Below are 22,669 nucleotides of genomic sequence, written 5' to 3' on the forward strand. Positions count from 1 at the left end.
TTGGTGTAACATGCAGGGTTTGGTATTGGGATGGGTGGGTTGTGATAGTGGGGTATATGTGAGGTAGTGAAGTGATGGGTGTGAGGGTAGGGGTAGGTGTTTGTGGTGCCATGCAGGTAGGGTGGGGGATATAGTAGTAAAGATTTGGCTTACCAGAGTCCAGTCCTCCTGCTACTCCTGCAAGGCCCTCAGGATGCATTATTGCCAAGACTTGCTCCTCCCATGCTGTTAGTTGTGGTGGTGGAGGTGGGGGTCCACCGCCAGTCCTCTGTACGGCTACCTGGTGTCTGGATACCATGGAATGTACCTTCCCCCGTAGGTTGTTCCACCTCTTCCTGATGACATCCCATGTTCTTGGATGCTGTCCCACTGCAATGACCCTGTCAACAATTCTCCGCCATAGCTCCATCTTCCTAGCAATGGATGTCTGCTGCACCTGTGATCCGAATAGCTGTTGCTCTACCCGGATGATTTGCTCCACCATGACCCTGAGCACCTCCTCAGAAAACCTGGGGTGTCTTTGAGGTGCCATGATGTGGTGTATGTGATGTGATGTGTGGGGTGATGTTTTGGGGTGCGTGGTGTTTTGTGCGTGGATGGTGTATGAGTGATGGTGTTGTGTGCATCTGGATGCTGGTGTGGTCTTTGCTTTTCTGTCTCTCTGCATCTTCAAAACTTTTCGTTCTAAGGGGCTGTGGGTAATGTGGGTGTGTGTTTTATATTGGATTGGGTGTGTGGGTGTGGTGTGCGTATGTGTATCAGGTGTGTGTATTTTGAATTGTCCGATGTGGTTGTGTTTTGCAAGTGTGTGTGTATTTTGAGCAAAGCGGTGTGTACTGCCAATGGTTTACCGCAGTTGAATGACCGCCGTATTGATTTGTGGGTCATGATAGTGTGGGCGTATTCCTGTTGGCGTAACGGTGTGGGTTTTGGTACAGCCAATTTATCACTGACCTTTGGTGTGGCAGACTTTTGTGGGTGTCTGTATTGTGGAGGATTTCTAACTGTGGGTCATAATACCCGTAGCGGATTTCCGCCGCGGACACGGTATGTTGGCGACCGTCCGCATGGCGGTCAGCGTGAAGAACCAGAACCTTATGGGCCTGGCGGCGCAGGGTACGCCTGAAATCTCCTTGGATTCACCTGCCTCAACTAACAGAGACACGGGACACTCTGTCAGGCGTAAAAGATCAGATTTTATTAGCTGCAGCTAGTACAGTTGTCCAAGAAGTACACAAGGTATGTTCTCAGGAGACTGCCACTTTACTTTGTGGCGCACAATCTTATATACCGTATAAAAACCATTTATTAACTACATACACTCCCAGAACACATAGAAAGGAGCCAGTAAGAATAATGTAAAGATAGAACAGAGCCAATAGAAATGTCGGAAAACAAGACAGCACCAATAGAAGGAATTGGAAAACAAAGTATCAAGTGACTTAAGGTTGCCTCCCCTCCAGCTGTGTTTGTCACCCCTCCCTTGAACTAATTCATTAACCGATCCACAACGAAGTTGCATGTGGTGCGATAAGTTTGTGTGCGTTTGGAGGACAGTTGTGAAATGAGAGAATAGTAGCAAAGGACAGCGAAGGCCAGACGATAAGATAAGATCGGCGGAGAATAGTGTGAGCCTACAGATAGTTGAAACAAGGATTAGAAAACCAGACAGGGATTAGTGTACTCGGTCAGACCTTAATACCAGCCTTGTAAAGATAGAGGCAGAAAGCTGTTTTGAACACCATGTTGCAGAATAAGCAGAAAAGGCAGAATGGACTTCGTTCGCTGTGCTGCCTGAGTGAAGGCAACATAAAATGGCGGCGGGCCACAAAATGGCGGGTCGATACGATCGTATTAAAAATCGAATTTCCTCAGACCCTCCTTTTGCCAGAACTCAGGCAAGATACACAAACTCATGTTAATCTGAGTCGATGTCTATGGCCATGAGGTCATCAAGCTGTTGCTGTACCATCATTTTGATATTCTCTGCTCTTTGTGACTTGGGTTTGGGAATACATGCAGTAGCACATAGGTTGCAGATGGCAGGACCGCAGTGCATACAAAGACAACAAGAGAATATAAAAGCTAAAATTACTCCAAAGAATGTCAATACCTTCCAACCCCATTTGGACAGTAATCCCCAAAACCACTCTGAAAAGGACCAATCTCCTTCGTCCTGATGAATCGACTCGGAGATTATGTGTAACTTAGAGATAGCTTGGTATACTGTCGGAGCGTCATTAGGTATGAAAATACAGCAACTTGATCCGATCAATTTGCATACTCCACCACGGTCCGCAAGAACAAAGTCTAAGGCAACACGGTTCTGCAAGGTCATAAGACGATCAGCCTGTAGTTCAGCTGTAATGTTACTTAAAGCTCCTACAGTGATGTCTATGGTGGTTTCTACGACACAAGCCAATTGCCTTATATTTCTGCTGTTGGCCATTGGACCCCAGAAGGGAAGAAATCCTTTGAGGAAATCTCCTCCCTCTTGTCCTGCTGTGTCTTTCGAATCCACAATCCCTCTGCCATATCTATTTTTATGATGGTTCGCAGGAGCGGTGTATGTAGGGGGAAGAAGAAAGGCTATATAACAAGTACCAGAGAAATCAGCTGGCAACCATGTATAAGCCCTATCGTGGCAAACGAAGTATGTACCTTGAGATGGTACTAACGGCAGTGAATTCAGGGCTGAATAAACATATGTATGGGAACATAAACTTTCTCTTTGTCCGGTGTTTGGAGTTCTACCATTTATTTGCAGACAGAAATTTCCTTGTTGGGGTATGACCCGTATCGGAGGAGATTTTCCTTGCTTAACCTTATCATTGAGGCTGGAAATGTAATTAGTTATGTTCCAATTGGTATATGCTTTTCTTTCATCTATGGAAGCTTCACTTTTTTCCATGATTTTAGCCATAGCTACCATTCCCTTTATCAATAAACTATGACTGAAATTTGAACCAACACTATGTGAACTGACAGGTTGTTTAATTTTACTTTGATATGCATTATTGAAAATGACAAAATAAGCCCAAGCGGAACCTTCATAGGAGAATGGAAGAACTAAATATGGCATTCCTTTTTCTACCGTATGTGGTATGAGTCCACACACCCAACAGTCAGTTGTATTGATCACTAACTGATGTTGATGTAACAACTGGACGAAGGAATTGTTAAAGTATTCAGTTCTTCTGATGAGTTCATGCTGGGGAAGAGTGTGAAATAGGTGCGGAGAGATAGTAGAAGAAGATGTAGAGGTAGGAGAAGAGACAACTTTTTGCTGCAGAGTAATAATGATCCAGTTTACAGATGCCAAAAGAATACACGACAATATAATGACGCATAGAGCAATACTACAACGACTACATATTTCTTTACAATTATTCTTTACATTTTTACTTTCTCTTTTATCTAATGTAGCCTCCATCTTTCTAAGTGGATGCTCACGGCAATCTTCCTCAATCACTGTAGTCACGATTATCTACCGTCCTATGACACTGTGAGGTCCTGCAGGCCTATTGCCACTTACTCAGGTCGTAACTAAGACTCCTACCGTGACCCTGCAACCGGGATAGAGTACTACATAGGAGAGAAATTTACAAGTTCTTTGGTCTTGGTCTCAAATTATAGCGTTCCTGTCCAGAGGCAGTCTGGTTTTGAAACAATGTTCCTGGATTTGTCGTGTTCAAGCGACGATGCGATGGTATTGCTTCTTGAAGGATGTCGTCGTCCTCTTTCTCAGAAAGTGTTCCAATTAGACGCGCATCACTGAATGGTACAAATTGCGGAACTTTCTCACTTTCAGAGTCACTGATGCCTCTACGGACCCACTGATCGAAAGGCAAGGGCAAAGGCACTTTCTTGCAGTGCACGGCATGCACCCAGTTTTTCTTTCCTTCGACTTTAACTGCTGTTCTTGTGGTCAAAAGAACCAGGCGTGGCTCTCTCCATCTGGGCTCCAAATTTCTCTGTCGTTGGAAATTTTTCGTGCAGACCCAGTCACCTGGTCGGATGGAATGACCTGGGTCTGTGGAAGCCTCTGGTAGAGCACTCTGAACCTGTTGATGAAGAACACGCAATTTAGTTGTAAGGTCATGCAAGTAGTCAATCAACATCGGGTATGGCAAGTCTGAGTATTTCTTAGGGCGAGGAACTCCCCATACATTAGCTGGGCGACCAAATATCACTTCGTAAGGGCTAAGCCCCAAACGAGAGTGTACTGCTGTTCTGGTGGACAGAAGAGCCAATGGTAAAGCATCAGGCCAATTAAGTCCTGTGCTAGCTTGCACCTTAGCAATTTTAAGCTTCAAGGTTCCATTGTAGCATTCTACTAAACCAGCCGACTGTGGGTGATTCGCCGCGTGGAACTTCTGTTTTATGCCAAGACCTGCACAAACTTTTTGCATGACTTGACCCACAAATTCGCTCCCATTGTCACTCCAGACAATGCGCGGCAAACCAAACCTAGGGAAGAATTCCTTCAAAAGTATTTTGGCAGTTGATAAAGCAGTATTGTCCTTCAGAGGGTAGGCTTCTACCCATCTAGAAAAAGCACATACTACCACCAGAACATATTTGAGGTTGTTGCATCGTTCCATGTGAATATAATCGATCTGCAACACCTCAAATGGATATGTTGGAGGAGCAAAATGACCTGCTGGAGTTGGGGTTCCCTTTCCCGGATTGTACATCAAGCAAACAATACAATGTTTTACTACATTATTTGCACACTTTGGGATCCCCTCATTTTGCCACACTGGAGCCAGAAGTTTACATATTCCTTTTGCACTTAGGTGAGCTGGACCATGTGCCATAGTAACTACAGGTAGTACATAAGCATCTGGTAACAGCCAACGTTGATGTTCTGATAATTCAACCCAACATCCCATCTCATCTAACATTCCTGTACTTTCCTTCCACTTTCTCAACTCATTCTCCGTAGCCTCTCCTTGAATTGATTTCACACTCTCTACTGTATCTTCACACATTCCCTTTTCTCTTACGCAGTTTGCGGGACCTGCAACATACATTCGACTTGTGTTGTCTCTGGCTGTCTTTTTCGCTACCTCATCTGCAAATGCATTTCCTCGACCAACATCGTCCACAATCTTTTTGTGTGCACTACACTTCACGATTGCTATCTGAGTAGGCATTGTAAGTGACTCAAGAAGTTCAGTCACTAATTGACCATGTTGTATCTTAGTACCATGGGAAGTAAAGAATCCTCTTTCCTTCCATAAGCGCCCAAAGTTAAACGCTACACCAAAAGCGTATTGGCTATCAGTGTACACGTTTACTCTTTTTCCTTTGGATAACACACACGCTCTAGTTAAGGCTATCAATTCAGCTGCCTGAGCTGAATTATGTCTAATGCGTGCTGTCTCCACAATCGTATGCAAAGTAGTAATAGCGTAGGCTGAAACTGTATCTCCATTCGGGAGCTTGAAACAAGAACCATCTACCCATAGTGTTCCATCTGGATTCACTAATGGCGTGTCTTTTAGGTCAATTCTACCCTTAGTCTCTTCTTCAGTACGGAGAAAACAATCATGGTGTTCAGAGACATCTCTCTCTTCTGGAAGAGGCAACAAAGTAGCTGGATTCAGGGTATTACATCGTTTGATGTGTATGTGACTAGCCAAAAGCGTCAGCTCATATCCGGACAACCGAGCACTCGTAAGATGCTGCGTTTTTGTCCTATTTAGTAAAGTATCCACTGCATGTGGCACCATAACAATGAGAGTATTATCTAGCACTACTCCAGCAGACTGTCGAATAGAAATTGCTGCTGCCGCTGTCGCCTTAAGACAACTAGGCAATGCTTTAGCTACTGGATCTAACGTAGCTGAGAAATATGCGCATGGTCGCTGTTGATCTCCAAAACGCTGCGTTAAGACTGACAATGCACAACCCTCTCTTTCGTGGACATAGAGCGTAAAGGGCTTACTGTAATCAGGAGTACCCAATACAGGAGCAGAACACAAAGCAATAGGCAAATCAGTAAAACTCTTCTGACACTCGTCAGTCCACGGAAGAGGCTGAGGCGTATCTTTTAAAGTTAGCGCCAACAGCGGTTTAGCCAATAAAGAGAAACTCGGAATCCACTGTCTACAATAAGAAGTAATGCCCAAAAAGGCACGTACCTCTCTTTGTGTGGATGGCACTGACATTTGTGCAATTGCCTGAATTCGTTCGGGGGTCAATCGTCGTCCCTCCTTTGACAAGAGATGACCCAAATAAGTCACCTCGCGACAGACATATTGTAATTTAGAAGGAGAAACCTTGTGATTCAGATCAAACAAATGACGCAACAGTGCAACGGTCACGTTTTTGCAAATCTCCTTTGAATCAGCTGCAACTAATAAGTCATCCATGTACTGAATGAGAGCGGCACCGGACGGTAAGGAAAAGGCATCAAGATGACATTTTAGAGCTTGACTGTAAATAGAGGGACTTTCACAATAACCTTGAGGTGCGCGTTTAAACCGGAAGCTTCGGACTCCGAGGGAAAAACCAAAAATATCTCTACTCTCTTCGGCGATGGGAATACTAAAGAAAGCATTCTTTAGATCAATAACTGAAAACCAAGTCGCTGTAGAAGGTATCATCGTCAACAGAGCAGTGATATCTGGGACTACAGGAAACTGCGGTACGACAATCTTGTTTACCTCCCGAAGATCAATTACAAAACGATAAACAGGAGGCTGAGAAGGATCAGTGCGTTTAAGAACCGGAAGAACAGGACTGTTACATGTATTTCCTCTCGTTTCCTCAACCACACCCTTCTGAATCAAATCATGGACAATTTCCAGAAGTGCTTTCTCACCTTCAGTAGAGATTCTGTATTGCGGAATACGTGGCATTTCAGCATTGGGCTTAAGAGTAACAACATAAGGTGGGATCTCAAGACAACCAACGTCATTCGGACCCGTAGCCCAAAGCGTTTCGGGAAGAGAAAGCAATTCAGGTGGGAATTGATCTTTTGATAAGTACATTGGACTAGTCATTTTCTGTCCTAGAGTGAGGTATACACCAGAAGGTGAACAATATATCGTAGCATGCATTCTTTTTAATAGATCTAAACCCAACAGATTTTCACCACAACCATTCGTCAGAAGAAGCGGAGCTTCTAAATCATAAGGGCCTATTGAAACAGGCAAAGGGCAAGAAACTGGATTGCGAACAGGGGCGCCAGAAAATCCTACAGATACATTCGTTAAGCCAGACAAAGGTGCGCCAGGGAGTTTAGAATGAATGATAGAGCTTCTCATGGCACCAGTATCTAAAAGAAATGGCTCTGAAACACCCATTGTAGTGACATTAACATAAGGTCCATTCTGATCCACTGGAATTGACGTAACCCCCTTACTTTGTCCATGGCTGTCCTATTCAAAATGAAGACTTTCATTCCCTCCTTCAATATACTGATCCTCACTGTAATACTGTGTAGACCTAACATTTTGCTGGTCAAAGTAATTTCCGGAATTTGGAGGAACAAAAGAACGCTGCTCTTGGGTTAACACACCTCGACCTCTACCTCTATTTGCTGACTGAGGACCACCACGACCTCGTGAAGCAGATGTTGCTCCATTACGCTGCAACAATGCCGGACAACTGTTCTTAAAATGACCTTCCTCCCTACAATAAGCACATTGATTGGGACCTAGCAAAGGTCTTGGAATGAATGGTTCAGGCTTTTGATACAACCTCTGAAACTGCGGAGGCTGTTGAAACTGAGGCTGAACATAACGAGGAGGATAAGCCTGTTGCAAGAGAACTTTAGTTTTTAATTCTTTCGTCTTTTTCTCTTGTTTTTCCCTTTCTTCTTTGTCTCTATTTTCATAATATTGTGCAGTAGCCAATATCTGGGCGGAAGAAGAAACTGCCCATGAACTCTCGGAGTCTTTTAGCTTGTGTGATAGTTCAGGAAGCAAGTTATATACGAACTTATCCACAAATAATCGCTGTCCCCCTTCTGTAGCCATATCTTGACCACTGTGATCAATGAATGTCTCCTCGAATCGGGTAAAGAAATCGGAAACACTTTCATCTTTCTTTTGTTTACATGCTGCTAGCTTATCCCAATTAACTCTCAAAGCAGGCATCATTGTTTTCATTAATGTAATAATCCTACCAGGGAGTTCTGAGATCAAAGCGTCGGGCTTTGCACCACCTACTTGACCTCTATCTGCGGCAATAATAGCGTTCCAATCGCCGCCTAATTCTTGAGCGTGATCCTCTCTACGAATTTTAGCCCATATTGTCTGTGGAACTACATTTCCCATCAACATGTCAATATCTGCTAGATTCATAGTACATGCATCAACTGTTTGCGACAACTCTTTATAGTAACCAGCAGGATTTTTGCGTGAATCTGGTAGTGACTGTTTAAGTGCTAAAACTTCAGACCTTTTCCAGGGGACATGTATCCATATGCGCTGAAAATGCGCAGGAATAGCTGGATTAGCACCTGCTGCTGCAACTTCTTCCTTCCATATTGGAGAAACCTCTCTCATGGGATAGTTTTTCAGTGCTGTCCTAACTGAAGGATCAGAATCAGGAAAAGTCTGTGAGAACAATAGGGATCTGAAAGAAATAAGTGTTCTGACAGCGTTTTCAACCTTAGGACCCACAATAAGTCCTTTGTCAAAGTCAGCCTGAACATCTAACAGATCCTGTGGGACCGAACCCAAATTCATATCCTCCCATTCTTTAGCGAGAGTATCGCACATAACTTTAAAAACATATCTCTGCGTAGGTGCATTCCATTGCAGAAAGGTGGACATAATATCAGACGTACTATATTGGGGACCCTTCTTGATCCATCTACAAGCAAGTGAGTCCAATTTTTCTCGCTCTTCGGAGTCTGGGAATTGACTACGAGACTGTCTTCGAGAAAAAGCTGGAGACACATTTAAAGCTTCAAAGAAAGGTGATAAGAGACCAGAGACAGTATCTGCAAATCGCTTACGCATAGATGGAGAATTTGACATAAGGATAGGGGACAAGGTATTAGGTGAATTAACTAAAGGAGCATTAGGAATTGCCAAAGGAGCAGAAGGCAAAGGAGTTAAAGGCAAAGCTGGCATAGGCAATACTTGAGGAGGCAATTGTGGAAAAGCTGGAGCAGGCGGAAGCACAACTGGCGGCTGAACAGGCTGTAACATCGGGGGTGCATTAGCACCTTGTACATAGGGCGGAGGCAATTTCAATAAGTGGGACATTAAGGAATCTTCCTCAAAATCTTTTCTCTTATCAAGGGAAGAGATAGGCAACGTCGGATAGCATTTATCTATTGCCATTCGATGCTGTCTGTCTGAAATTTCCATTGCATTATCTATTTCATCATCTTTGAATTGCTGAGCAGCCTGTATAATCGTCATTCCCTGTGTTTTCCTATCTCGTTTCGCTTGTTTAATTTCTCTCTGTTTGGCTTCCTTACGCCAAAGGCGAAAAGAGTCAAACATTGCCGGCCGGGCTTTTCTTTTAAATAACGTTGCTTCTAAATTATCTAGCACATCAGTTTCGAAACTACCATTTTCTGGCCATTTTAAAACACCATCTTTCTTTGTATATCGGGTCCATGTCTTATTAAAGGCAATAGGACCAACACCATGTTTAGAATAGAGCTCATATGTGGGAGTTCCAACCGAAGGAATCGGACAGGAGTCCTCAAGCTGGGAGTCCCTATTACAACCAAAGCAACAAAGTTTTCCAAACTTAGTCAGACCAGACATCTCACGATTTTTACTGGCTGTTCACAAACATCAAGGGGGTAAAACTTTCAGTTTACACAGCACAAATGCACTTACCCCTAGGCTTTGGCCACTGCAATGGCCAAATCTAAGGACCTAAGGACAAAACAAAGACCAAAATTTGTGGGCGCGACCCACCAAATACTTAACTAAGGATGTCTTCTTACACCAACAGAGGCCCGTCTATCGTCTCGCTTTACCATACATCATCAAAGAAAGGGCCAAGGCAGGGCGGCAGTCAGGGCAGCAGTCGTCAGTAGCCGTCAGGAAGGAGTAACCGCGCTGAAAAAGACCTTCGGACCACTTCGACATACAGGGGTCGCTTGACGTGGCTCGCGATTCCTCCAGAATTTTCTTGCGGGGTTCCTCACGACCTTCAGGCAGAACCGGTACCGCTGAAGCCGCCCCACGTTGGGCGCCAGTTGAAGAACCAGAACCTTATGGGCCTGGCGGCGCAGGGTACGCCTGAAATCTCCTTGGATTCACCTGCCTCAACTAACAGAGACACAGGACACTCTGTCAGGCGTAAAAGATCAGATTTTATTAGCTGCAGCTAGTACAGTTGTCCAAGAAGTACACAAGGTATGTTCTCAGGAGACTGCCACTTTACTTTGTGGCGCACAATCTTATATACCGTATAAAAACCATTTATTAACTACATACACTCCCAGAACACATAGAAAGGAGCCAGTAAGAATAATGTAAAGATAGAACAGAGCCAATAGAAATGTCGGAAAACAAGACAGCACCAATAGAAGGAATTGGAAAACAAAGTATCAAGTGACTTAAGGTTGCCTCCCCTCCAGCTGTGTTTGTCACCCCTCCCTTGAACTAATTCATTAACCGATCCACAACGAAGTTGCATGTGGTGCGATAAGTTTGTGTGCGTTTGGAGGACAGTTGTGAAATGAGAGAATACTAGCAAAGGACAGCGAAGGCCAGACGATAAGATAAGATCGGCGGAGAATAGTGTGAGCCTACAGATAGTTGAAACAAGGATTAGAAAACCAGACAGGGATTAGTGTACTCGGTCAGACCTTAATACCAGCCTTGTAAAGATAGAGGCAGAAAGCTGTTTTGAACACCATGTTGCAGAATAAGCAGAAAAGGCAGAATGGACTTCGTTCGCTGTGCTGCCTGAGTGAAGGCAACATAAAATGGCGGCGGGCCACAAAATGGCGGGTCGATACGATCGTATTAAAAATCGAATTTCCTCAAGCGGACTTTACTGCCAGGGTTGTAATGAGGGCCATAAAGTCCACTTGTATGGACAAAACATGTTGGCTGTCGCTTGCTGTTGATTTCTGGTGTTTTTAAAGACATAAGGAAAATAAAGTGAAGAAATGGGCATAACTGAGAACTTGAAAAGGACTCTTTTATTGATAGGATGCACCTCTAATATGTATTATGTTAGGCTCCACAGCAAGGTTGCACCTTGGTAGCAGGTGTTCTTAGTGAGTGCACATGAATAGAAATTATCTCTTTGAGTATGAATTTTGAAAATGCAGAAGGGGAGATACGGAGAAAAGAAACCCTGCATCTCCAAGGGATCAGTCTTAAAAAAGATATAATCTAGAACTTAGATAAGAGGCCCTTTTTGAGTTCTGATTTTAGCACTTACAGGGATAGAGCCATTCTAATATGAATTGCTCCTGGGTCCCTAATCGTCAGGGTACTGAAACATAAAGACCTTTTGAGGGTGGTTGTCTTTATCAAATTAGGGGACTTGATGCAGCATCTCTCAACCTAAAGTTCTGTTCTTGCTGGATAGTTCAAGCCTTTGTGACGGGATCTGCTGGACCTGACATCCTTAGGGTGCTCTTACCCCAACATTTTGCCTACCTCCTCCATTTTTTCTGACCTCGTTTTTGCTGGTATTAGGAATGGCATGACGATTTTGGGTGATATCCAACTGGCATATTTAATTTACTTATAAGTCCCTAGTAAAGTGCACTACACATGCCCAGGGCCTGAAAATTAAATTCTACTACTGGCCCTGCGGTGCTGTTTGTACCACTGACTTAATTAGCCCTTTAACCATGTCTAGATGAATAGCCTCCTGATCTGAAGTCTCTGAGACATAAGACTTTCAACCACCCTGCTTCTGCACCTGAAGTCTGCCATCTGTGACCCTGCCCTGCCAAGTGGTACCACGCCAGTCCAGGACCTCTGGAAGTGGGCCTAAGGTGTTTGCGCCACTGCGACCGACGCGTACTCTGCTGTGGGAGCAGAACCAAAGCATCGTTGCTGTTGTGTGAAACAGAACTGGTGCATCATCATCACTGTGTGGGTCGGAACCAATGCAACAGACTTGCATTGCAGCATCTTGAGACCAGCACGACACCTTCAGAACCACACTGTGCAATGTTTTCCTCATATCCGTTGTTGCTGGCAGCCTCGACAATGACTCTACAGCTCTGCAACGCAGCCTCAGTGCTAATCAGAACTGATGCATCGCCTCAGAAGGGCCACTGGACTGTCGAAGACACTTGGTCCGAGCTCCTGTGTTCCAGGGACCACGCTCGTCAGGATGAGAGGGGACCCAGAGGACCGGTGATGCAGAAGTTTGGTCTCTGCGTTAGCAGGGGGAAGATTTTGTCGACCCACTGGAGATTTTTTCTTGGCTTCCAGTGCAGGGTGAAGGCAGACAGCCCTAAGAGCATGCACCACCAGGAAACAGTTGAGAAAGCCGGCAGGATGAGGCGCTACAATGTTGCTGGTAGTCTTCTTGCTACTTTGTTGCAGTTATGCAGGCGTCCTGGAGCAGTCAGCAGTCGATCCTTGGCAGAAGTCGAAGAGGGAAGTGCAGAGGAACCCGGGTGAGCTCCTGCATTCGTTATCTGGTGAGATACCCACAGGAGAGACCCTAAATAGCCAACAGAGGAGGATTGGCTACAGAGAAAGGCAAGCACCTATCAGGAGGGGTCTCTGACGTCACCTGGTGGCACTGGCCACTCAGAGCTGTCCATTGTGCCCTCACACCTTTGCATCCAAGATGGCAGAGGTCTGGGACACACTGAAGGAGCTCTGGGCACCTCCCCTGGGAGGTGCTGGCCAGGGGAGTGGCCACTCCCCTTTCCTTTGTCCAGTTTTGCGCCAGAGCAGGGCTGGGGGGGATCCCTGAACCGGTGTAGACTGGCTTATGCAAGGAGTGTACCATCTGTGCCCTTCAAAGCATTTCCAGAGGCCAGGAGAGGCTATTCCTCCCAGGCCCTTAACACCCATTTCCAAAGGGAGAGGGTGTAACACCCTCTCTCAGAGGCAATCCTTTGTTCTGCCTTCCTGGGACCAGGCTGCCCATGCCCCAGGGGGGCAGAAACCTGTCTGAGGGGTTGGCAGCAGCGGTAGCTGCAGTGGAGACCCCGGAAAGTTAGTTTGGCAGTACCCGGGCTCTATGCTGGAAACCCGGGGATGCATGGAATTGTCCCCCCAATACCAGAATGGTATTGGGGTGACAATTCCATGATCCTAGACATGTTACATGGCCATGTTCGGAGTTACCATGGTGACGCTACATATAGGTATTGACACTCACAAAGTCCGGGGAATTTGCCCTGAACAATGTGGAGGCACCTTGGCTAGTGCCAGGGTGCCCACACACTAAGTAACTTTGCACCTAACCTTCACTAAGTGAGGGTTAGACATATAGGTGACTTATAAGTTACTTAAGTGCAGTGTAAAATGGCTGTGAAATAACGTGGACGTTATTTCACTCAGGCTGCAGTGGCAGTCCTGTGTAAGAATTGTCTGAGCTCCCTATGGGTGGCAAAATAAATGCTGCAGCTCATAAGGATCACCTGGAACCCCAATACCCTGGCTACCTAGGTACCATATACTAGGGAATAAATAATAAGGGTGTTCCAGTGTGCCAATGAGAATTGGCAAAATTAGTCACTAGCCTGCAGTGACAATTTTAAAAGCAGAGAGAGCATAACCACTGAGGTTCTGGTTAGCAGAGCCTCAGTGAGACAGTTAGGCACCACACAGGGAACACATACATATAGGCCATAAACTTATGAGCACTGGGGTCCTGACTAGCAGGATCCCAGTGACACATATCAAACACACTGACAACATAGGGTTTCCACTATGAGAACTGGGGCCCTGGCTAGCAGGATCCAAGTGAGACAGTAAAAACACCCTGACATATACTCACAAACAGGCCAAAAGTGGGGGTAACAAGGCTAGAAAGAGGCTACCTTCCTACAGTGAGGTTATCCGTTATGTGCTGCTGTCGAGTACGCTGAGTGTGTGTAGAGATCAGGAGTTATGATTTGCTTTCAAACAGCGAGAAGAAAGGAAGAGCAGAAGATTATGGAGTCACCAATGGAAACGGTAAGTAATTGGTGGCAACAGCAAGAAAGTGAAGGAGAACAAGAGGAAAAAGCAGAGTGGAGAGATTAATAAACGAGGCGACAGCAACGGAGAATTTCAGCGAGGAGAAAAGAGGAGAAGTGGGGGAGGGGATTTAGGATGGCCCAGTGACAGGGAGAGGAAAAAAAGAGAGGAAAAAATGTAAGAGGGGAATATGTGAGAGCGAATAAAAGAATAAGAAAAAAGGCAGAAAGAAAGGTAACGGCTAGAGGTTGTAGAGGAGAACACGAAAAGGAAGATGAGCAAAGGGAACATGAAAAGTGATGAGATAAAAGCAAGAAAAGGGAGATGAGGAAAGGGAACATGAAAAGTGATGAGATAAAAGCAAGAAAAGGGAGATGAGGAAAGGGATCGTGTAAAGTGATGAGATAAAAGCAAGAAAAGGGAGATGAGGAAAGGGATCATGAAAAGTGATGAGATAAAAGCAAGAGAGCAGAAAGAGAAAGGAAATGAGAAAAGGAAGAGGAGAAAAGACCAAAAGCGGAGGAAAGGAAATTAAGAGAAAATGAGGGAGAGCAAATTAAGAGGAGACACAAATTAGAGAAGGTGAAAAGGGAAGAGGAGATGAGAAAGACAGGGAAAGGGGGACAGCAGAACGAAGGGGACGAGAGAAGAGGATGCAATGAAAAGATGTGGTCAAGTAAAGAATGTGAAGAAAGAGGACAGCAAACGAAAGGACAGGCATGAAAAGGAGAGAGAGGTACGGTAGAGATTAACAAAATGTGAAGAGCTGTAATGTAGAGGGGAAGACAACAAGAAGGAAAAGAGAATAAACAATTGGAGAAGAAAATAAAATAAGGGAATACAGAAGGGAAGAAAGGAAAGAGCAGAGCGGATGGGGAAAGGGACACACAAAAGCAAAGAGAGGGCATGAAAACATGAGGGGAGAGAAGGAAAGGGGAAAAGATAAGGAGAGGAAAAGTAAAAGAAGGAACAAAAGAAATCAAGTGTTATAGGAAGGTGAGAGGTAAAAAGACAAAGGCAAAGGGGAGAGAGGAAAGCAAGAAAGGGAAGAGGAGAAAGAAAAGAGCAATAAAGACAAAGAGGAAAGGGGAGCACAATGGCAGAACAAGGAACATGAAGGAAGAGAACAGAAAAAAGGAAAAAACAACATAAAGGGGGGAAAAGGAATAAGTGGAGAGGGAGCAACAAAGGGAAGGAAAGTGCTGGTCAGAGGAAATGTGGACTTTTTTTTGGATGCCTGACGCTTTGCAGATATTGTTTAGGAGATGCACTAACCCACTTATGCTTCTGAATGAGATAAGAACCTGTCAGCAGCACACTCCCCCTAGCATGACCTACACTGAGGCCTCCTATCCTTCTGAATGAGATAATAACATGTCAGCAGCACCCCCCCGAGCATGACCTCCCGCTGAGGCCTCCTATCCTTCTGAATGAGATACGAACCAGTCAGCAGCACCCCCCTCCCCCTAGCATGACCTCCCGCTGAGGCCTCCTATCCTTCTGAATGAGATAAAAACCAGTCAGCACCCCCCCGAGCATGACCTCCTGCTGAGGCCTCCTATCCTTCTGAATGAGATAAGAACCAGTCAGCAGCACCCTCCCCTAGCATGACCTCCCGCTGAGGCCTCCTATCCTTCTGAATGAGATAAGAACCAGTCCGCAGCACCCTCCCCTAGCATCACCTCCGCTGAGGCCTCCTATCCTTCTGAATGAGATAAGAACCAGTCAGCAGCACCCGACCCCTAGCATCACCTCCGCTGAGGCCTCTTACCTCTGGCAATGTTTGTTTCTGTGAGGCGCTGTCAGAAAGGTTTTGTGTGGGGTCGAGGAACGCTTGAAACGTTCTCCGTAGCTTCCTGGGAAGTTCTGATCATTTGGACCTAGACTACACTCACTGCCTCCCGTGACAGGTAGCATGACCACAAGGACATGTTTTAAATGTATACTGACACATTTTTGTACAATGTCACGCATACATACACTCACATATACATGCACTGGTGCAGGCTCATAGACACTCACATAAACAGTATAGACACGCTCCCCCTCATACACACGAGGTTAAACTTACGTGGGGTAGTCCTCAACATGAAAGTCATGATTCCCAACTATTGCAAATATAAAGTACAAGAGGCACTCATTATAACATGAAAAATAATAGTACTCATGAGTCAGTATACATAGGCAATGTTTTGTCATATATTTCTGAACATTAATAGGATTATTTCCAACATAATCCCCAATTACAGTATCACTGTCCAAATCCAAATAGTAGAATTCATTGATCTGTTGTTCCAAGATTGCTATGATCCAAAGTCCAAGTCCAAAACATTGCCTATGTATACTGACTCATAAGTACTATTATTTTTAATGTTATAATGAGTGCCTCTTGTACTTTATATTTGCAATAGTGTTTTTAGCATCTATCAAGACCTTTTGGGTGTGGTCTTTCAAGAGTGCACCATTTTGAGATTCGACATTCTTCGTTGATATTCACCTCGCTACCCATAGCGCCTAATTTTCTCCCAGTACAATACACCCACACGTAGTTAGAGTATGATTCCCAACTAGCAACTGCCCAGATTCACTAAACAGGGCACCAGAGCGAGGCACAACCCCTTATGCCCAATCAGAAGCTCAGATAGGACATGAGGCTGTCTTTTTCCATTATCGTGACTTCTGATGGGGCATAAGGGCGCATGATGGACAGGCCCCAAATTGCCATTATCAGACAAGCTGCCTGACGCTAGTGCAGTATGTCAGATGTGTATTGTGTATGTGTAAGGATGGGCTGTAACAGCTCACGCCTGACACATGCCCAGTACAGCCAAAGGAGCCATCTTGTGACACAAGATGATATTACACTTTTATATGTAAACAAATGATCAGTGAGATTGTTTGTTTTAATGTAAAAGCTGTGATGTGTTAGTAATGAGATGCAGAGTGAGGCATGATGGTCTGGGGGGTCGCCGCCCTTTTGTCCCCTATAAAGGAGCTGCCACTGCATCACACGCCTCGTTGGAACCGTTGCAACGGAGTGATGCATCGGTGGTTCGGGCCCACGCCCCTACAACTAGGATTTAAAGGTTCTTTCGTTCAGCAGGCCTAGCTAGGTTCCTGTAGCCAACCCGTGCTCCATAGCGGTCAGCCTGAAAGTTTTGAGTTTGTCCTGGTCCAGGGTGACCAGATATTCCTGGTTGGTGCTTCTTGCCACTAAACGCTATTTTACAGTTTACTCTTTAAAAACAGAGGGAGCTTTTGCCAATCCAGAACATCTGCTCCAAGTCAGTCCTGTTGTGGATACAGGTTCCTCTTGAGGAACTCAGTTGGGTCCCTCGTAACGAGGATTCCCAGATACGAGAACCCCTCAGCGCTCACCGGGGCCAAGCATTGCGCCGGCAGAGAGATGTCCTCGGCTGTCAGAGGAAAGACCAGGGACTTGTCCCAGTTGATCTGATACACGGAGAAGGTACCAAAGACCTGAAAAATGTGCAGTAGTCTATCTATGGACCGGCGGGGCCTTGTGATGTACAAGAGAATATCATCAGCGTATAAGGATATTCGGGCTTCTCCCCAGTGCCCCTCGTGTATGCCCCATACCAGGGTATCCTGGTGTACCCATGTGGCCAGCAGTTCCAGTGCCAGGGCATACAACCATGGCGACAGGGGGCAACCCTTCCTAGTTCCTCTATGAAGCATAAATGGGTGGGACAATACCCCATTCACCCTAACCTGTGCCCGAGGAACAGTGTAGAGCAGCTGGACCCAAGCACGGAATCCGGGTCCAAACCCCAACCTGGTTAGGACAGCATGAATATAAGGCCATACGATGATTTCAAAAGCTATTCTGGAGTCCAGCGAGAGCACCACTGCCTCCTCTGCCCCCGGGATCCCTGTAGTGCTCAGGATCCCATACAGGCACCTCAGATTCAACCTAGTGCTTTTATGTGACATAAAGCCAGTTTGATCCTTATGTATTAGTTTAGTCATGTCGGGACGCAGTCTGTTGACCAGAATCTTTGCTAAAACCTTGACTTCTGGGTTCAAAAGGGAGATGGGATGGTCAGAGCCACAGAATGTCGGGGCTTGCCCTCTTTATGTAGGACCACAATGGTGGCGAGTCTCTGGAAGAACTCCCTCCTTCCTAGCTGCCTGAAACATTTCCAGCATATGGGGAGCAAGAATATCTCTCATGCCCCTAAAGAGCTCCACTGGGAGTCCAATAGGGCCTACTGCCTTGCAAGATGCAATCTCCCTAAACGCATGTTGCACTTCTTCCACTGTCAGTTCCTGATCTAACAGCTCCCTATCGGACCTTGACAACTCCTCCAGCTGGAGATCTTGCAATAGTTCCTCACATCCTCTCAGATAGTGGTCGTCTGGGAAGAGTATATACGTTCATAATAGGTGGCAAAGGACTCTACTATGTCTTCACTCTTTGAGCACCTTATTCCCCCTTCATCACAGATCTCCGCAACCCAGTTCCTGCTGCTATCCCTTATTTCTAGCCACGCGAATAGCTCACTTGCTTTGTCTTCGACTTCATAGATCCGCCTTTGCATAGTTTGTTCATGGGCCCATGCCTCATTGGTTCCCAAGTCTTGCGTTTCTTTTTGTTTATGTCGGAGCCTGTGACACTTGTGTGGGTCAACTACCCCTCCCTCAAGTGTTGCCGCTTCAGGGTTGGAAACTTCCCCTTACAGAGCCACATACCTACTATGTCGCTCCTTTTTGTGGCCCTCTACCAATGCCTGGGCATGCCCCATGAGTACCATCTTAAATGCTTCCCAGAGAGTACTAGCCGAATGTACTGTCCCACAGTTTTCAGAGAAATATCGCTTTGCCCCCTTCCTGGTCGGAGGACCCTTCCTCTTTTGTCGAGTCCCACGAGGCTCCCCTTAACATAGCCTCCACCGGAGAATGATCGGAAATTCCCCTCCCCAGATGTGTCGTCCCGTGGAAGCTACCTACCCAGGAGTGGTGTGTGAATAGATAATCGAGGCGTGAGAAGCTTTGGTGACATGCAGACAAGTAGGTATACAGGGAGTGCAGAATTATTAGGCAAGTTGTATTTTTGAGGATTAATTTTATTATTGAACAACAACCATGTTCTCAATGAACCCAAAAAACTCATTAATATCAAAGCTGAATATTTTTGGAAGTAGTTTTTAGTTTGTTTTTAGTTTTAGCTATGTTAGGGGGATATCTGTGTGTGCAGGTGACTATTACTGTGCATAATTATTAGGCAACTTAACAAAAAACAAATATATACCCATTTCAATTATTTATTATTACCAGTGAAACCAATATAACATCTCAACATTCACAAATATACATTTCTGACATTCAAAAACAAAACAAAAACAAATCAGTGACTGATATAGCCACCTTTCTTTGCAAGGACACTCAAAAGCCTGCCATCCATGGATTCTGTCAGTGTTTTGATCTGTTCACCATCAACATTGCGTGCAGCAGCAACCACAGCCTCCCAGACACTGTTCAGAGAGGTGTACTGTTTTCCCTCCTTGTAAATCTCACATTTGATGATGGACCACAGGTTCTCAATGGGGTTCAGATCAGGTGAACAAGGAGGCCATGTCATTTGATTTCCTTCTTTTATACCCTTTCTTGCCAGCCACGCTGTGGAGTACTTGGACGCGTGTGATGGAGCATTGTCCTGCATGAAAATCATGTTTTTCTTGAGGGATGCAGACTTCTTCCTGTACCACTGCTTGAAGAAGGTGTCTTCCAGGAACTGGCAGTAGGACTGGGAGTTGAGCTTGACTCCATCCTCAACCCGAAAAGGCCCCACAAGCTCATCTTTGATGATACCAGCCCAAACCAGTACTCCACCTCCACCTTGCTGGCGTCTGAGTCGGACTGGAGCTCTCTGCCCTTTACCAATCCAGCCACGGGCCCATCCATCTGGCCCATCAAGACTCACTCTCATTTCATCAGTCCATAAAACCTTAGAAAAATCAGTCTTGAGATATTTCTTGGCCCAGTCTTGACGTTTCAGCTTGTGTGTCTTGTTCAGTGGTGGTCGTCTTTCAGCCTTTCTTACCTTGGCCATGTCTCTGAGTATTGCACACCTTGTGCTTTTGGGCACTCCAGTGATGTTGCAGCTCTGAAATATGGCCAAACTGGTGGCAAGTGGCATCGTGGCAGCTGCACGCTTGACTTTTCTCAGTTCATGGGCAGTTATTTTGCGCCTTGGTTTTTCCACACGCTTCTTGCGACCCTGTTGACTATTTTGAATGAAACGCTTGATTGTTCGATGATCACGCTTCAGAAGCTTTGCAATTTTAAGAGTGCTGCATCCCTCTGCAAGATATCTCACTATTTTTGACTTTTCTGAGCCTGTCAAGTCCTTCTTTTGACCCATTTTGCCAAAGGAAAGGAAGTTGCCTAATAATTATGCACACCTGATATAGGGTGTTGATGTCATTAGACCACACCCCTTCTCATTACAGAGATGCACATCACCTAATATGCTTAATTGGTAGTAGGCTTTCGAGCCTATACAGCTTGGAGTAAGACAACATGCATAAAGAGGATGATGTGGTCAAAATACTCATTTGCCTAATAATTCTGCACTCCCTGTATTGCTTTGCACCTGGGTTATGGGCTCTCCACAGATCTGTTAGACCCATTGAGTCAGTAAAGGATTTCAGTAAGGTCTCTCCCCCAGCCCCTCCCATCTGAGTTGACCGGTCCAGCATCGGGTCTATTGTATCATCATGTCCCCCCTAAAATTAAAGTCCCCGGGGGCAGCTGCAGCAGCAGTGCCCCAAGGGCCGGAAAAGTATCTGAGTGCAGCACAGGGGGAATGTATACAGAGCACAAGTTGATGACCCACCCATGGCAAGTTCCAGATCGGGCCACAAACCTGCCCAGTGGGTCGGTCCATATGGGACTGGGAATAAACGCCACTGCCTTCCTTAGTAGGATTCCTGCGCCTCTCGAAGCGGCCGTGAAGCCGGAGTGTGCCAACATGTAATACCCCATTCTGTCCATGGCCTTATGGTGATTTCCCTTCAAATGCGTTTCTTGCATGAAAACTACATCTGGTGTATGTCTCTTGATGTACTGTAGGACTAGAGTGCGTTTAATTTTATTGCCGATGCCATTTATGTTCCACGTCATGACCTTTAGTGACAACACCTTAGTGTCTGTCATGGCGGATCCAGTGTATTCGCGACTCATAACCAGTGGTCCCTGTAGACTAATCTCCTTCCTAAACCTCCCTGCTAAGGCTATTACTTTTCTCCTGAGTACCAGTAGATAAACATTAACAATTGTGAAATAGCTAACCCCCCCAGTTCCCAAACTCGATCCTCCCCTCCTACTACCCTGCATAGTAGGCTCAGAACTGCCCACCCTCAACTTGCAGAGTGCCTGTCTCAGCAAATGTAACAAGAAATGTGTTAAAGGCTGGCTGGCCCAGCTCAGATATGCTAAACGGGGGCCAGATAAATCTTATCCTGTCGGTTTAATCAGTCAGTTTACTTTGCAACATCCTTCCCGCTGCCCTCGGTATCCTAGCCTGGTGGTCTGTCCCTCTCCGTTTCCCCAGATTACCCTGGTCTTGGGGCAGTCCAGGAGCGCTAGCTTGTCATTGAGTTCTCGTGGGCTCTCCTTACCCTTTCTCCCGGATTCAACGGACTCTCTGATGCCAGCCTTCGAGCCAGTCCCACGCGTCTGCTGGCGAGGTAAAATAAGAGGATTTGCCCTCCGCTAGCACCCGGAGCCTTGCCAGAAAGAGCATCATATATTTGAGTTCCTTGGCATGCAGCGCTTTTTTAACTTCGTCAAAGCTGTGGCGCTGTTTCTGCACTTGAAGTGTGTAGTCCGGAAAGAACCTAATAATCACATTTTCGTAGTGCAGGTCCCCATGGGTGTGAGCCACCTGTAGAATGGCATCCCGATCTCGGTGGTTGAAAATTCTGGCAATGATTGTTCTTGGAGGTGCCCCCGGTCTCGGGGTCAGCCCAGTGTCCAATGCACCCTCTCCACCGAGAAGAAGTTCGACAGTCTCTTGGGGCAGAGGATTTTTAATATAAGATCTTCCAAAAAGAGGTCCACACTTGCTCCCTCTGCACCTTCCGGTACTCCGACTACCATGATATTGCTCTGTCTTGCGCTGCCTTCCTGGTCCTCCAGCCTGGTCCACATTGTTGCACGTTGCGCAGTAAGGGTTCGCACTTGTTCTTCCAAGCTCTTGGAAGTTGACCTAAGTGTCTGTATGTCGGATTCTGCTATGGACATCTTGTCCGCCATCTTCTGTAGATCCACGCGCAGCAGGGAGACATCCACCATCACTGTGTCCAACTTAGGCTCCAGGGTGGACTTGAGATCTGAGATTGCTGCCTTTATAGCTCCCAGCGAAGGTTCCGTTGCACCAAGTTCAGCTGAGTCTTACCCCGACGAGGTCGAGGCTTGCTTGGTTATTGCATAGTTGTCCATTTTGTTCGATTGCTGGTGGCCGTGGGTTTTCGGCTTCACCATGATCTATGGCAAAGCGGACCTCTGTCCCGCCTCTCCGTGATGACTATTTGCCCCCATTTGCC

The 22,669-nt window shown here is 45.8% G+C and overlaps 1 protein-coding gene across 3 annotated transcripts in view; it reads right to left on the reverse strand.

Moving 5' to 3' along the window:
* Positions 1–22,669, reverse strand: part of LOC138273934 (zinc finger protein 79-like) — a 47,094-nt gene that overhangs the window by 18,955 nt on the left and 5,470 nt on the right. Inside the window, exon 2 of one of the 3 annotated variants that reach the window (XR_011200309.1) lies at positions 1,291–4,064. The exons of the other annotated variants lie outside the window; for them this stretch is intronic. The gene's annotated coding sequence lies outside the window, so the exon portion shown is untranslated. Of the gene's footprint in view, positions 1–1,290; positions 4,065–22,669 lie in introns of those variants that run through there. 3 annotated transcript variants of the gene reach the window in all.

Source organism: Pleurodeles waltl, unplaced genomic scaffold (genome assembly GCF_031143425.1).
Source record: "Pleurodeles waltl isolate 20211129_DDA unplaced genomic scaffold, aPleWal1.hap1.20221129 scaffold_125, whole genome shotgun sequence".
NCBI lineage: Eukaryota > Metazoa > Chordata > Amphibia > Caudata > Salamandridae > Pleurodeles > Pleurodeles waltl.